Here is a 16,565-nt window from a genome sequence, read left to right on the forward strand (position 1 = left end):
GGTGCCTCAGTTCAGTGTTATGCGTAAAATATTGGCGCTATATATTTTGATGAAATCGTGTTTTTAAGAGTAGAAATTGATTCAAAAATTTGGTTTCATTTCTTTCACTGTTTCTATGGATAAAAGTTAAATATATTTGTAAAAATCTATGCTCAAACCATTACAAATCTTTTTTAAAAATGCATTAAACGATTTCCATTTGCTGCATTTTTACAGCAGTACTCAAACTGTAACGTTTATTTGGCGAAAACTGCAGAAGCTTTCCATTTTGTTTTTATGCAGATGGAAGCTTGGAAGTTACTTATGTTCTGTGATAACATCAGTAAAATCAACTTACGTCTCTAAAGTCGTATTTTTCGACGCACTTGACTCCTGCTCCATAGCGTGATTACAATTTTCGTACGTAAAAGTTCGTTGCTTATACCAAAAAGTGAAGGCACCGCATGTTTTGTACCAACAACATAGGATTGATCATACACCGTGAAAGCGGAATTTGCTAAATCTAATAGATTCTTACGTTAGTGACATGAAACGTTACAGGATTACAAAGGCACTTACCAGTGATTCTACAACCATGTAATTCGAATCGTAAGCATCTAAGACCTTCTGTATGTGACTTTAATATAAATATTCTTACAGAGTCAGTTTCTATCTTCTTTGTGAAGAAAAATGTTTCTGGAGTTGCGGTTGACTTTGATTGGTCAATGTAGAAATTCTGTATCAAAAAAAATGTGCAACATGTAAGTTTGTTTCGATGACGTAAGATTTTAAGATTCAATGATTTATAATGCACGACACAATTTTTACATTTAAAATTGTTCTTTTTGTTTGAATCAACTACTGCTCTACAATGTAGAATTTCTCAAATTTATAATTTTTGGTTTTTGTTTTCAAAGCGTCACTGTTCACGAAATCCTGACATTTTAAAAGATGGGATATTGTATTTGATTTTTTGTTAGACTTGTAAGAAAATAACTAACTAAAGCTTCTTAAAGTTCTTCGCTTTTCACAATGGCCCTCTATGCAAAAAGTTTCACTGTTAATTATGACATTTTTCCGTATAGTTAATGTTTCACAATTAGGATGTTTCATTATTTTCGATTTACAAATTACTAGCGATATGGTCAAATTAATGTGTAGGTTCACGTGGTTTATCATTCACATTATACAAGATATCAATCAGAGTCCTCACATTTCTTCTTACTGTAGGTAGTTTTTCTGGTTAGATTACGTATAACTGTGACTTACGGTTAATAAAAGTGTAAAACTACCTTAAAACGCCCAAATGCCAAAATTATCATAAATTTGTTATTGTATATTAAGCTGAAAGTTTACGAGAATATAACGATGAATTTCTTCGCAAGTTTCGGTACCTATATATCATTACATTACCACTTCAAGTACCGAACACACTGTTTCCTCATTATAGCGACAAACTGATGAATGCCTGAATTAAGTTATTGAAGTATCCGTTTTCCTCATAATAAACAGAAATTGTTATAAGTTGACAACAAAGTTATATTTCACCTTAAAAATCACTTAAATGAATAAAATGGTTGTTCTTTGTTTCAAATAAATATAATGGTTGTTTTTGTTTCCCTTAAATGAATTCAGAAGCAAGTTTTGCAACTTGGCCATATAAAAATAGGTCTCTAATACGTTTGATAAAAAGTTTAATATTCCACTCTAAAACTACGTTCAATTATGTCCAAAAATATCATTAAAATCATACCTCTCCATCATCATAAAGACCTGACTGATTTCCTAAATCGTAAGTTATATTGAACTTGTGTACAAGAGTCCTCTCTGGCACTGTTTGGTTAATCATATATATATATTCCGAGTTATATACAGTTATTGCTTCCACTACAGTTTTTGTAGAAAAGTCAATCTAGAACGATACATGTTAATATAATGTAACAAAGAAATCAACATCACAAAAGTGCGAATGCTATCCTAATTCATCGGACTATATAGGCTAGTATTTGACATAATGTATCGACTGTAAGCAAGCAAGCAAGTAAGTTAGTAAGTAAATTTTTTATAAATCGAGAGTAACTCATTTAGCTGACGATAATCTTCCATGAGGTCTTCTTATAAAACAGAAATATACAAATATAGTGCAAACGAAAAACAATAACAAATATCACCATACGTACGACATGAAATAAAACATTTACGAACATGAAAAGTACAAATCATCTTTATTTCGAAATCACTTTAACATGTTTATTTTATGACACTGTCATCCAGTTGCTGCACTTTGATTTAAAACATTGCAGTGAACTAGACGATTTTACACCGATAGGTAAAATATTACAAACAACTGGACTTGAATGAAGTAAGCTATTTTTGAAAAGTTTTGATAGTGTTTTATGTAAATCTGAACATTCTTGAAAATAACGTGTTGCTGTCTAACTCATTCATATCTACTCTAATGATTTCGAAACGATTTAATTGTTCAGTTCAATACGAAAGCGTAACACTTGATGACGGGGGCGGGGAAGGGGGAGGGGCGATAGGATTATGTGCACTCCTCCTTGCTTCGCAAGTCAACGTAGATAGCAACAGGTAATGCAAAAATGTAACAGAGCTTTTGGAAAGCGCTCAAAGCAAACACGATCGAAAAGCAAAATTATTGTTGATATTCATTCATAAAATGGATTGATAAATTTAATATAACTGAAGACAGCTAAAATGGCGAACAAATACATAAATACACAGCATTAGGCAATTGGTTGCCTAACTATAATACTGGTGTAATAGAAATAAATTATCAGCTAATTCAAAGACAAAAATGCTGTCTTAGCTTACAAAAATATCATTAATGTTTAAGCTGTATTTATAAACCTAATCATATCTCATTTCATCGACATGTTTCATGATTGAGGTACATATTGCAAACTCCATTCTCACCGCCTACTGGCGGAAGGAGACGGAAATGAATCAAAGTGCTTTACATCGAGAACAGTTTCTATCTAGCTTAATATTCTATGAGGATCAAGTTACTTAACTTTTATTACAAACGACTTTGTTTGTTTTGGAGTTTAAACAGTATTTAGTTACATAACGGGCTGTTCAGCTAACTAGAGTTCCTGGATTCTGTACATGTCAGTGCTAATCTGTCCTCCACTCGAATCAGGTATGGAGGACGAATGGTTTCAGAAACACCGCCCTGTATATGTCGTTATGAAGAAAGTTTACTTCGCCAAGGATAGAATTCAAGACCCCGCGGCCCATGACCTCCCTCATTAACGTAAATTATCCTATAAACATTACATATTTTCACAACCATAACTAACTTCTGTTTTGCAATCTTGCATTTTATAAGAATGAATAGAAAACAAACATGTATTTATGTCTAAGTGATTTTTATCGAACATTTCGTATGTCACTACATTGTCATTACCACTGCATGTATTGATACTGTCAAAAAAATAGTAGTAGTAGTAAGCAAATGAAAGACATATGCCGATAATGAAAACGTGTCTATTATTATATATCATATGAATAAATTTCAAGTTTTCGTTACTAGAACAAATGACACTATATTTCACAAAAGCAAGTTGTGATTATTTTTTCAAGATTCGTTTTGAAAATCCTGCATCGGTGTTTACAGGTTTTTTTTAACATTTTCATGCTATAAATGGTTGGGGCATCAAATAGACGAATTAGATTTTAAGGATATTTTATTCGTATCATGCAATAAATAAGTAATAGTTTATTTCTTTCTCAAAGCTAAAAGCTTAATCACTGAAATCAATTCTTATGACTTTTGTTTAATCTTCAATGTCTTACAATTTGTAACTACTATTGGAAAAGGTTATTATACCTCACCTGTATGTGTGTGTGTTATATATAAACTAAAAATAAAACTTATATTCGATTACATAACTTTTTGAGATTTACCCCTCATTTTAAACTTTCATATATCTTTCCGATGAATAAATACAAGAGGGCCACGATGACCCTAAATCGCTACCTGAGTACCTATGATATAAACAACCAAAGATGATGAATTCAAATGCAAAATGTGGCCTCTAGTGTTCACAAGCTTTCCTTTAACTAGTTTTGACAACACACGACGCAGTTATTAATATGGCATCAATTAGGTTAAACGGTCAAATATAAGTACATATGAGTACCGAAATATGTTTCCACCTTAAAATGTCAAAGACAATGCTGATTTAGTAGGAAGTAGGTCTGTATGTCACATTTAAGGTAAAAAAGTCAGCTCTGAGATCCGTGTGCAAAAATGTACATGTGGTCCAGGTATCATTGCTGTACCTTAAACAGCAAGAAATGAAGTCAGTACACTAAGGTCACAGTCAAATTACCCCTAATTACTCAAGGTCATCAGGTAATTGTAAGTTAACAGTCTATGATCAGTTGAGTTTGAAGTATTTTCTAATCTAAACAAGTGTGCAGAAATGCACATGTGGTCCAGGTATAATGGTTGTGCATTGAATTGCAAGATATTGAGTCCGTAGGCCAAGATCACAGTCGAATGGCCCCTGATTACTCAAGGTCATCAGGAAATTATGAGTAAACAGTCTAGGAAATGTGATCAGGCACCGCTTTCACTAACGTTCTCAAGTCAAAATCTCAGCTCAAGTCTGAGAAAAATCTCAACTTTGATTCTCAGCTTAAGATTTTTCTCAATGAAACTTCCGCGCTGAGATTTTTCTCAGATTTCTTGAGTCAAGAGTTGGGCTGTCTCAGTGCTTTTCTCAAAGAAACAAAATGGCGACTTTTCGACGATACAATATACGCCGCCTCCGTAGTCGGTGCCAGTTTCACGTTGAGTTCACCAGCATGACATGGATGACAACAAACTTCGTCAGAGACGGTAATTTCTTAATTTCAAGGGAAGTAATCCAAGTAAAACTAAAATGGCCGATTGTTGCTAGGGGCACTGTTTACGCTTTTAAAACACATGCAGCAATTAATTTACCACAAGAACAACATTTTCAAACCTTTTTACTGTTTCTAAATTGTTTCTTTCTCGTCTTGAATGCAACACAACTTTGAAGACAATATTTATTAAGTACGGTAGACGTTTTACTGTGCCTATGTTTCGTACCATAAACGCTCGTACCGAGATATATTGACTTGTGCAGTAACGTCCCTAGAAGTCCTTATTCTTAGCGCACAACAAAATTGTGAAATTCCGTTTCACAACTTGAGGGTTATTATCAAGGGGTGATAAAAATGAGCAGTTAGTGGTTGGCTCAAAGCCGGGACCCCTTGTTTACAGGGTGTGCGCAATATCAACTGAACTAACCAGCTGCTGAAACAATTTCCCCTTTGTGGTAATCAAGTCCTATACCATAATAAACTCCCCTGCTATATAAAAGTCGTCCTCTAGTTTATAAAACAGTCGCAGTCCAATGTTGTGCACCTAGTTAATTGAACAGATTGAGTAAAATGTGCAGTCAGTCTACTGTAGGGCTCAATCTTGGGGACCCTCTCATACAGGACTAGTACTCTACCAACTAAGCTAACCTACTGCTTAAACAAAATCTCCACTTTGTAGTAATCAAGTCCTGTTGCCTCATGGGCCTCAGTAGCCAAGTGGTAGATGGCCCGCCACTTCAGTGGGATATTGTAGGTTCAGTCTCTAGCCATGTCAAGTGATAAAAGTTATTACATAATGGCATGATGTTACATACGGCTCTATACACCAGCCTGTTTATAGGTAATCACTCATTAATAAGCATTTGGAAATATTTTGTTCTGCATTTTGCAGTGCTGTTAACTATTAACATCTATACTTTAGATATTTCACATTTAGCAAGTGGCAAACAGCATGATGTAATGGAATAAGCAGCAAAACTGATGGACACAAAGACAATGAAAACTATCTAAGTTCTAATAATTTATTAAAGTTAACAGAAATTTTTATAAGTTTTATTCATAAATTTATAAATAAATATGGCATTTCATAATTTGATCTAAAATATTGTTTGAACATTTAAAGTACAATGTTTTTCAAATCTTTCCAAAAATATCAGAAAATCTTAACTCTATGCTATTGATAAAATTTATATTACCAGTAAGTTGTTAGATTTCAGTATGATTTACAACAATAATTTTAAGTAAAATTTTATATTTCACTGTCATTGTCTTCTCAGAAAAATTTGATATTTTTTAAAAAAAACAATGAAATGCCAAAGTGTACAGGTTTTCATTTCTTTTAAATTTTCATTTACTGTTCCAGTTCACTATTCTTCCTATGGAAATGTTTATTATTAACTTCTGTTCACATGTTAAAAGTTATGTTGTTGACTCAAGTTGATGGTGTTTCTCTTACTGATGGGTCCTGGAAACACTGTATGGGTCACAAAATTAAATTGGGACGAAACACACCTAAAAACAGATGTTGATAAAAACAATCAGTTGCATTTATAACCAACTGAAGATAAAAATAAGAAAATGTTATAACTTAAATCCAAAAACATTTTTAAAACTGTGCATGTATTTTCAAATTTATCTGATTTTCAGGTGTGTCTAAGGCTGTTTTCATTCAAATGACATAGTTTAATAATTAGTTTAATAGTTAAATGTGCAATTGCCTCCCTATTCCCATGAAGGAGTGCATTGTGATGAAACAATGTTAAAATGCTCACTATTCCAATAATTAGTTAACCAATAATAGTAGATGGTTTTGTAGTTAACAAGAACTGCCACTCAGGGTCAATTAAAAGCGAAAACATTAGAAATGACTTAATTACATAAGAAATTATCAAAAATACAAGGTGATTTTAAAGTAAACAGCTTAAAGGCCTACACCATGTAAATTTCATACAAAAAAAATCTCCTTTAACTTTATGCAACAAACTTTCCAAAAATAGAATGTTTATCAGTTGGTTAGAAAAGTACTACATATACTTTCAATGATGCACATGACTTTATACTGCACAAGCCAAAAAGAGAGTTAAACAATAAAAACTGATTTAATATTTTCAGTAACATTTTCACCCATGCCAATCTTTGACACATAAATGCGATAATTAAAATTCGAAAACAAGAAATTAATGTGTCTTATGTTCCTAACAAACAATGTGGCAGCCACATTTAAATTTAATGTAAACAAAGATAATGCCTTCAACAATGTATAGCTATCGATTATATTGTTATTTTTAAAATAATTAAGCTTTTTCTTCTCACTCACTTTATTTTAATTCAGTTCAGTTTTATAAAGTGTTTTGGGGCAAATTACATATATCCAATCAATGTAGTCAACAAATGTTTGCAATTTCAGCTGAATGGCTCAAGCAGTTTTAACCCTTATCATGCTGTACATGGTTGGTCCTACCTTTGTTACAAGTGTAGATCATGATCAGCCTGCGCATCTGTGCAGTCTGATCTTGATCTGCACTGTTCGCCATTCAGTCAGTATCTTTTTGGTTAGCACCCCTTTTAACACTTAATAATACTGTCCAAATTGTAAAACGGACAAGTTCATTATAGAAATTTAGCAAGGGCCTAAGGGTTAAAGTTATATTAAATTATATAGCTAATTGTGTCCCCTGTGCACCCAAAAAAGGGTGACATTTACATGAAGGCTAGTTTTCAAAAGTGTGTTTTTTTAATCAAGCTTTATTGTTACAGCTTTGATTTTTTGTGTAACTTAAAGTCTGCACATTTAAAGCAAAATACTTTTTTTCATAAACTACATCTCATTCTTACCAATATGTCACATCTTGTGATGGAACCCTCTTCACAAAATGTAGTGAAAAAAAACAAAAACAATTTAAATGTTGAACACTAGTTTCATAACCCCATTACTTTTCTTGAGTCCTAATGTTTTCCTAAGTTCTTAATCTTTTCAGCTTTGAAGACACAATATGACTATTTTTGTTTAATAAATCAACTTTCTCAGAATCTTGATGAAAGTCTATACACACAAAAATGTCCCCTGTGCACCTTTTCAGTAGTTTAGTGTCAGATTTCTTATATTCTTTAAATAAAATGTTTTTTACATAGGCCCCCACTTCCACAGTATATCTTGCAGCTTGTTCCTTTCACATGGCAGATATATTGTATTCAAGGAGATACATCAGGAGGAGGTACATCAATCTGAAAAGAAATTTCTATGTTATATACAGTACACTATCACAAATTTTATTTTTGTTATGCATTTATGGAGCGAAATTTCCTTTTTTTTTGTTTTTTGGTTCAATATGATTCAATTTTGCCATAGTATTTCAGTAATGTAATGGTGTTCAGTTAACCTATCAAGTGTTCCTGCATTCTTTACTAGAAATGACTTGTGCTCACAGACAACTTCCCATTGTAAATGAGTAAGAAATGTTGGACAAATGACTTTAGACATATTCTTCTCTCAAACTGTTAAAGATATTGCATGCATAGCATGCATAGCCAAAGGATCAAACTTACAACTTTTCTTGATTCATAGTCTAGTGCTTTATATTCTGAGCTAGGCATGCAAATTATCATAAGTGAAAGTTTCAAACCAAAACCAATACTTGGTCAAAATCAGACAGATCCATTTCAAATGTTTGTAAATGAAGTGCCTCCATTTAGGGTATCAATTTGGTTTCTGTATATTTTGCAAGCATGATTTTATTTATTGTTCTCCTTTATTTCCTTTTGAGTAAAATTAAAATCTAGCATGGTTTGAATTATAATAGAGTTTGCAAATTCAGGAAACATTGAGACTAACTTAGTCAATACATACTATACTTGAAATCACAGGCCAGACACCAGTACACGTACTGCCTTCAGTTCCATCAGTGTTTTGAAACGTTGGTGAATGGTCCTAGAACAACTCAGAATGGATTATCCACTGTCATTAGCATCTTTTGAATCAGCACATAGCTCAAGCCTGACCTCTGTATAAGCTGAGGATCTTCATCAGCAGGCTGTGACCTGATATAAATTATATAAAATTGCTCTGTAAACAGGTTTAAATATACCTTATTCCATTTATAAGAAGGAATATCAATGTTTAAATTACACAAAGATTTTGATAATATAGAAAATCTTAAACACTAAGTCTGAGCCTTAGGTATACAAGATCAATGGTTATTGGGTGCATGTACATAAGCTTATAATTATTAGCTACATAATTTTGATATCTACAAGAATCTTAATAAAACTGTGTGCGGGTGTGTATTATATAAACCACATATAAAATATATTAACATATAAAATTAAATAGCATACTCTGAAACATCTGCATTGACAATGAACATTTAAAACCATTATCAAAATCTGTGACATTTCAGGGATGCCTTACAATTGAAATAGCTTTTTCTTTCATAATGATTTTCAAAAAAACAACAACATATTTTAGCATTTTATTGAGGAATTTCATATTATGTCTCTATTTAGATCTACAATATACAGAAGTGTACAGAAAAAGAAGGAAAAGCTTTAATATACAAATATATATTCTACTGATTGGAAATTCTCATCATAAAATGCTATTATACTGTCATACAGATTTTCAAACTTCTGTTTCAAAAATATATTTTGTTACCATGCTTGTGTCAAAAATAGTTTTTATATAATCCTGTCTCAAGTTATGATATATTACAAACCTGCAACATTTAAAAACAGGAATAAGCTAGGCCTATATATGACACCTGTTGTTTGCATCTCAAGTGAGACTAATGTTTATACTATTGTCTAACATAACATTTTGGTTATTCAGGAAGTCTGGGGGTGGAAGTGCTGGAAAAAGCTTCAATAAGCATTAATTTGCTTTCAGCTTAATCCTTTTCATTTTTGTTGTGTTCAATATTTTTTCATGTAGCTGTATATAGACGAATAAAATATATTTAAACCAAAGTGCTGCAAAAATGTAATTAAAAAAATGGAACACATTTCAAACTGAAAGTGAAAGTAGAAATGAAAAGTAGAACTAGGATCATGTAAAGCCTTTTCTCGAGACCCCCTCATGTAAATTTTCATAAATGGAAATTATACCTGACAGACCAATAATATTCATAGCACATATACACAAGTAGCAGATACTTTCTATAAAGGTCACCTTGTTTGGTTATACTTTGTATTTTGTATTAAACACATGTACCTCTAACTGTCCACATTCTACCTTGTAGAAATGTCAATCTTTTTTTTTTCAAACACATTTTTTCTCTAAATTTGTTTTTGTTGTGTGTCTAACATACTTATCTAGGTACTCTGGTTAATGAAATATAATTAACTTTTATATTTTTTGAAATGTTGCATTTTTTTTTTTTCATTTTGACAGCTCTACCTACTTTCACTTTCATTTTGCATTTTCAAAACAATGTACATGGTTTGCAGCACTTTCAACCCACAGAGTACCTGGCGAAATACGTTAGACACAGAATTAATTTGTAATCATGACAGAAATGACAAAATGCTTTTGAAAAAGAAGCTTGATATCTTCTATTAAATAGAATGTGAGTATTGTGAACAAATTGTGTTGTTCAAAGTTTAAAATGCCTACAGTAGAGAATGCATAGCTATGTATGTCCCTGCAATCATTGATATGAATACACTAATTGCAGTAATTAATATGTGAATCACAAAACAATGTATACTTACGGCTGCATATCTGATTCCCATAAACATATGCCCGATAACATAAAATTGTCACACGTAGTGTAACAACATATGGCTGCGTTTACCTAATCCCATATTTGGTAAAGAAAACACATGCAATATGACGTAGTACCCTCGACTGTGTGTTTGATTGGTTCAAAAGTGACAGGTTTGAAGCTGATTAATTATAATATTGAAAATACACTGCCATACCTTTGTACAAACATACAATTTGGATATATCCCGAAACTGTACATGTTGTTTATGAACATTTCTCAACGCTTCATTTCGTCTCAGTAAATGAATAAATCCACTGCCCCCAACTATGCACTAGCTCGTGTTCGTGGGAAAGTTCACGCGGCTCCTTGGATGTTTGGCCGCTTATGTCTTAAAAAATTACGGCTCAGCTGAGAAAAATCTCAAGACTTGAGAAAAAGTTTAGCGAAAGCCAACTTGAGAAATTTCTCAGCTGAGACAATTCTCAGACTATTCTGAGAAAATCTTGAGCTGAGAATTTTCTCACTTTGAGAACGTTAGTGAAAGCGGGGCCAGTTGAGTTTGAAAGTATTTTTTTCTATCTAAACAAGGGACCAAGTGGCGGGGCCAATAATGACCCTGGAATCATAATTTATACAGTCCTTGTACATGTCTATTAGGCAATGCAACATGCCAAATATTTAAGAACTAGGCCCTCAGGTTTCAGAGAAGAAGACTTTTGAAATTTATGCATATAGGGAAATGAGCCCCGCACCTGGCGGCCAAATTTTTTACCGAAATGTAACGGCTCAAGCGATTTTGGTAAAAGGTCACCTAGAGATCCGTTTTAAAAATACATTTGAAATCCGGCTGACAGTGTATGAGAAGAAGATTTTTATAGATTTTAACGATTTTCCTTCCAGTCCTCATGGCAACCGCTATTCTGCATGGGTTTGCTTTAGAATAGTCTATGAAAGAAAATAAACATTCAGGTGGGGCCAAATTTAACCCCAAGGGCATGATGTGTAAAATCTTTGTGTAGAAATGGAAAATAATTCCGTTTATAGCATGCAAGTAACTTTGTAAAAGAAGACAAATATCAAACAACGTATGTATAACACTAGAAAATTGTACTATGCAACCAATACTACTTCTCAAGGCGATACTAAGAGTACTTTTGTGTTCAATATATTTTATAATATCAAGAATGATCAAGACTGTTGTGTTGACCTTTTTTTCTGGTACCTAGAAAGATTGAAGTGACAATTTGTTGATGAATTTTTGCTTCACATTTTGAAAAAGTAAATATTGGTTTCCCTTTCTTGTTCAAGTAAAAATACTACTACATTTGTATGTAGGATTACTTTGTGGTATTAATCAAGGAACAAATGATAGTCCCCTGATTGCTCTATGTAAAACAGGTTATTCCCGGGAGGGACCCAAGAGACAAAAATTGAACAACAATGTTGTTACAGAACAGTTAGGCGATGCTACAAGGCCTATGCCTTGAACTTTAGGACAAGAAGATTTTCAAAGGTTTTTCCTTTATAAGTCTATGTAAAACTTGAGATTCCCTGGGTTGGGCCTCTTTTCACCTCAGGGGCATAATTTGAATAAGCTTTGTAGAGGACTTCTAGGCAATGAATCATACCAAATATCAAAAGCTTAGGCCTTGCAGTTGTTTCCCTACAGAAGTCTCTTTTCATCCCGAACAACAACCTAGAGGGCCACAAGGAAATGCTACATACTTAATATCAAAGGCCTGCGTCTTTTGGTTTCAGACAAGATTTAAAAAAAAATCCTATATAAGTCTATGTAAAATTTGGGACCCCCGTGGTAGTGCCTCTTTTTCACCACAGTGGCATAATTTGAACAATTTTCATAGAGGACCGTTAGATGACATCACATGCCCAATATCGAGGCTCTATGCCTTGCAATTTTGAAAAGAAGATTTTTTAAGGATTTCATTTCCATTCCCATGGCAACCAGAGTTCAGGATGGAATTCAATTACCTGAAAAATTTTGAAAGGGGGCAACCCAAGGAATGATTGTTAAGTTTCGTATAAATAAGTCCAGTGTTTTTAAAGGTGAAATTTTTATAGAAATTGTTGACGGTCGGACGACGCACGCAACCTAACGGACGACTGACGACAGGCGGCGGACATCGAGTGTTCAAAAACAGCTCACCATGAGCCTTTGGCTCAGATGAACAAGAAAGAACTCTTACAACATCTTATAATTACCTGTATATATGGTTCCTCATCATCTTCGTCAGCACACCATCCAGAACTGTGAGGCCGTGCATGTGTTGGAGAAAATTTGCCGACCCATGATGCTGCTGAAACTGCTTTATCTCTAATTTCTCGACCAGCCATTCCAAGATCAATATTGCAATTTTCACTGTAGTCTGAATTGATAAGATTTATCTTTAATGATAACATACGTACTGTGGTTCATCCACCAGTAGAATGAAAGGGAATGTCAGTCATTTCTGAATAGCATTGTTCATTATCCTATTATACACTGACGGTGATACTGTTAAATTTAGGTCAAATAGTAACACTGTATTGGCAATATACAGACTGTTAAAATGTATAAAAATAAGCAGTTTTACGAAAATCAGAATTCAAATAAAACTTCTGATGATCTGGCACGAGCCGATATAAAAGCAATGTATTAATACAAACTTCAAGAATGATATAGCCACTAGTTTGACATTTTGTGAGTGTAAAACTACGTATTTAAGATATATAAATGACTATATAGGTATCGTCAAGATATGAACTGTTGAAGGCTTCTAAAATGATGTGTAATATTTACTAGGTTGCATTGGAGCGGAAATATGTTCTTTGCAAAGGAGATACATAAATACACGAGATTTAACTATATAAATGTTGTTATCAGAATACTGAGTACGTGTACGCAAAAGTGTGGTGAATCCCTACACATGATGGTAATTGTCTGTTAAATGTCTTACAAATGTAATAGAGGTGCTAATTAAACATATGTATCTGTGTTTAAAACGCTAAGTTCTTTTTGTACAATCTGAACATGCTCGGCACAATTGTGGTTAATTTTGTAAGTATTTCTTTTTCAGACCCGTTTCAAAAGAAATAAAATTTAACAGCCGCGTACTGTACATCTACGAAATCACAAACTCGCTATCAAGTGCCATCGAATATTACAAATCTGAGAATTTCTTGAGTAAAATCTTAGTTAAATCTTTGTTTTAAATTTTCAAACAAAATATCATATGCTGCTTAGATGAAAATAGCTATCTCTCCATGTGTTACATATTTGGTGAACATGATATGTAAACACGTTCAGCAGGCCACCATCGTCAAACAACGTTACAAAATGTTCGTCCATATGTGAAAGTATGCCAATAATATTAACAAGAATCTTACCGTATTTTACGTGTTTAGTGAACACATAAATAAAAAAAGCGTCATGTATTTTCACAAGATTGGTGTCTCCAACTAACGATAGGAAACGTCCTTCCATCTCCCTAGATTAGAAGGGGAAACAGTCATAATTGTTTATTTTTGAATATGTTTAACATCTGACGGGAGTATTCCTTAAAAATATTTATATACTTTCTGACAAGTTACTCACACTTTTTCACCTGAGGATTCTGGTTAATTTTACAAGATATAAAACATGAATAAATAACAATTAAAAATAGCTCGTAACGTATAGACAATGACCTATGTGGAAACATATTAGATAGATCAAGTTCACCGTCTCGATGCACAAAACATCAATAATTGAGCACAAAGATAAACATGTTCAAATTACATATTGAGTTTTTCTTTGAACGTACTTGGCCCCCAGGATATTGAACATCCTTCAGCAATACAATGTGGATAAACAAGAAATCTATAATAATAGTGCATCATCAAGCTCTCATGAACGTTGTGAATATCAGCAGTAACTTGTGTCCTGGGCCCAGTTGTTCGAAACTTTAACAGACTTTTTAACTAATCGCCTGTTAAATTTTGATTCAAAATACTAGTCTTGGTGGGAAACACTAGTATGATGTTTTAATTTTACTGTAAAGACGTTTTAGTGTTCATAATCTTTAAGTCATACATTTGTTTTTCTAAGTTTTCTAAAATGTTGAAATATTACTTTAAAAGTTAATCGACTGTTAGCTTAATCAAGTGTTAAAGTTTCGAACAACTGGTCCCTGGTTGTTAATTAATACAGCAGCTGTTACTGTAGCTGTAATACTGCTGTTACTTCTCTAGGGTTGACCTGGAGTAATGTGATGTAGAAAATGTTGCAAACTATTATGATGCTGTTTATTTGTTTTAATGTATAATACAGGGCTATACCCATTTGTTCTTTAATTTTACATTGTTACACTTCTCAAAAGGTACCTCCCACATTAAAATGTCAAAAGAAATTGTGCCATCTTCGGATCATGTTTACCTTAGAAACAGAAGCTTTAGTGTTCTATTTAAAGCTTCATAATGTGGATAGTGAAAGCATGACAGAGCATCCGAATACAACCATGTCCATTTCGCAACACCAATATTACACTCAATATTCAAAACCGCTCCAATGGAAATAGTTTGAACGTTCTGTAAATCTATAAAAAATAAAAATAAAAAGTATCTGAATAATTCCTATTTCTTTTCCATTTGCTTGCTATTTCTAATTTCTAGCTGTCTGACTTATTTCAGATTCATTCAAACTATACGTTTTTAGCTATTGTAAGTGTTGTTACAACTTCGCGAAAAAGAGTCATTGAGGGCTTGTTGTTCTTATAAATATATATACCTTTTTATTAGTGCCTTTCCACTCTTTTTCTTTGTGATTACACTGACATGTTTAATATTTTTACGATTGAATTTACATTTCCATGATTTAATGACGTTTTCTTATTGCGTTACTTCTTTCTATATAAATCTGTATAGAAAATGAAACGAAAGTAGTTTTTGTTAAGCAGAACTGTTTAAATGCTTTAGAAGTTTTCCTACGTTGTGCAACTGGAGTACCATGACGGTAACAGTAACATGACGTTCATGTGTTGTTGACGTTTCTTTATGTATAGGTACACGCCTAAAGTTTACACATACACGTACATACACAAGGTCCTGTTGGCTTTGTTTCGTTAAGTTGCGTTTCTGAATGGTGACATTTCATTTTGGATCTTGTCTCTTTCTTTTCATACTATTAGAGAAAATATTATCCCTAAACAACTAAATGTAAGCACGGACATCCGTTGCGATTTTAGAATTTAGTTTCAGAGACCAAGCTGGAGCAAACTTTGGACAATTCCCCCTGGTGACCATGTTTATGACAAATCAAAAGAATTTGAACAATCGCCGTCATATAAGGTTTAATTGTGAGACATTTTTCAAAAATCAGGCCAGCAGATTCATATATTCCTGGAAAAGGAAAAGTGATTACGCTCTCTCTTGGTCATGTTTTTGACAAATCAGAATAATCTGAACAATATTTGTTACGTATCACACAAGGACCATTTGTGTGAAATTATTTTGAAATTGTGCCAGCAGTTAAACAGGAGAATATTTTAAATTTTACAGAAAATACTTTCAGGGAAAGTGACCAGTCACTGTAACGGGCATTGTTTTAAATGAAGCGGTATAATTTTATTGGTCTTGGTACAGGATTCCATAAAGACAATCTGTGTTAAAATATTTCAAATCGGACCAGCAGTTTAAAACAAGAAGATATACCTATAGGAAAAAGTAACCTTGTCCCTTGGTGGCCATGGTTTGTTTCTAAATGAATCGTAATAATTTAAACACTCTTGATACAAGGTTACATAAGGGCAATTTGTGTGAAATTATTTCAAAATGGATTCTTTTGGGGGGATTTAGAGATTGTGTTTGAAAATTTTTCAATTCTTAACTCTTGTGGCCCTGTTTCTAACTAAACGGAACCATTTGAACATATCTGAAAATCCTGGCCAAGTTTCATCATGTTCCATCACATAGTTTCTCAGGAGATGTCATTTATATGACGGGGCCGGAAAACGGATATCTTACGACAGACAG

The 16,565-nt window shown here is 33.1% G+C and overlaps 1 long non-coding RNA gene across 2 annotated transcripts; it reads right to left on the minus strand.

Moving 5' to 3' along the window:
- Window positions 1-7,801: 7,801 nt before the first annotated feature.
- On the minus strand, window positions 7,802-10,901 carry LOC123541147 (uncharacterized). Of its 2 annotated transcripts, none has more exons than XR_006684447.2 (3): window positions 10,774-10,901; window positions 8,705-8,895; window positions 7,802-8,082 (listed from the first exon to the last, which is right to left on the minus strand). It is a non-coding gene; the product is annotated as an uncharacterized LOC123541147 (long non-coding RNA). The 2 variants fall into 2 exon arrangements; XR_006684446.2 differs by lacking the exon at window positions 10,774-10,901 and adding an exon at window positions 10,564-10,746.
- Between the last annotated feature and the right edge of the window lie 5,664 nt (window positions 10,902-16,565).

Source organism: Mercenaria mercenaria, chromosome 16 (genome assembly GCF_021730395.1).
Source record: "Mercenaria mercenaria strain notata chromosome 16, MADL_Memer_1, whole genome shotgun sequence".
Classification (NCBI taxonomy): Eukaryota; Metazoa; Mollusca; class Bivalvia; order Venerida; family Veneridae; genus Mercenaria; species Mercenaria mercenaria.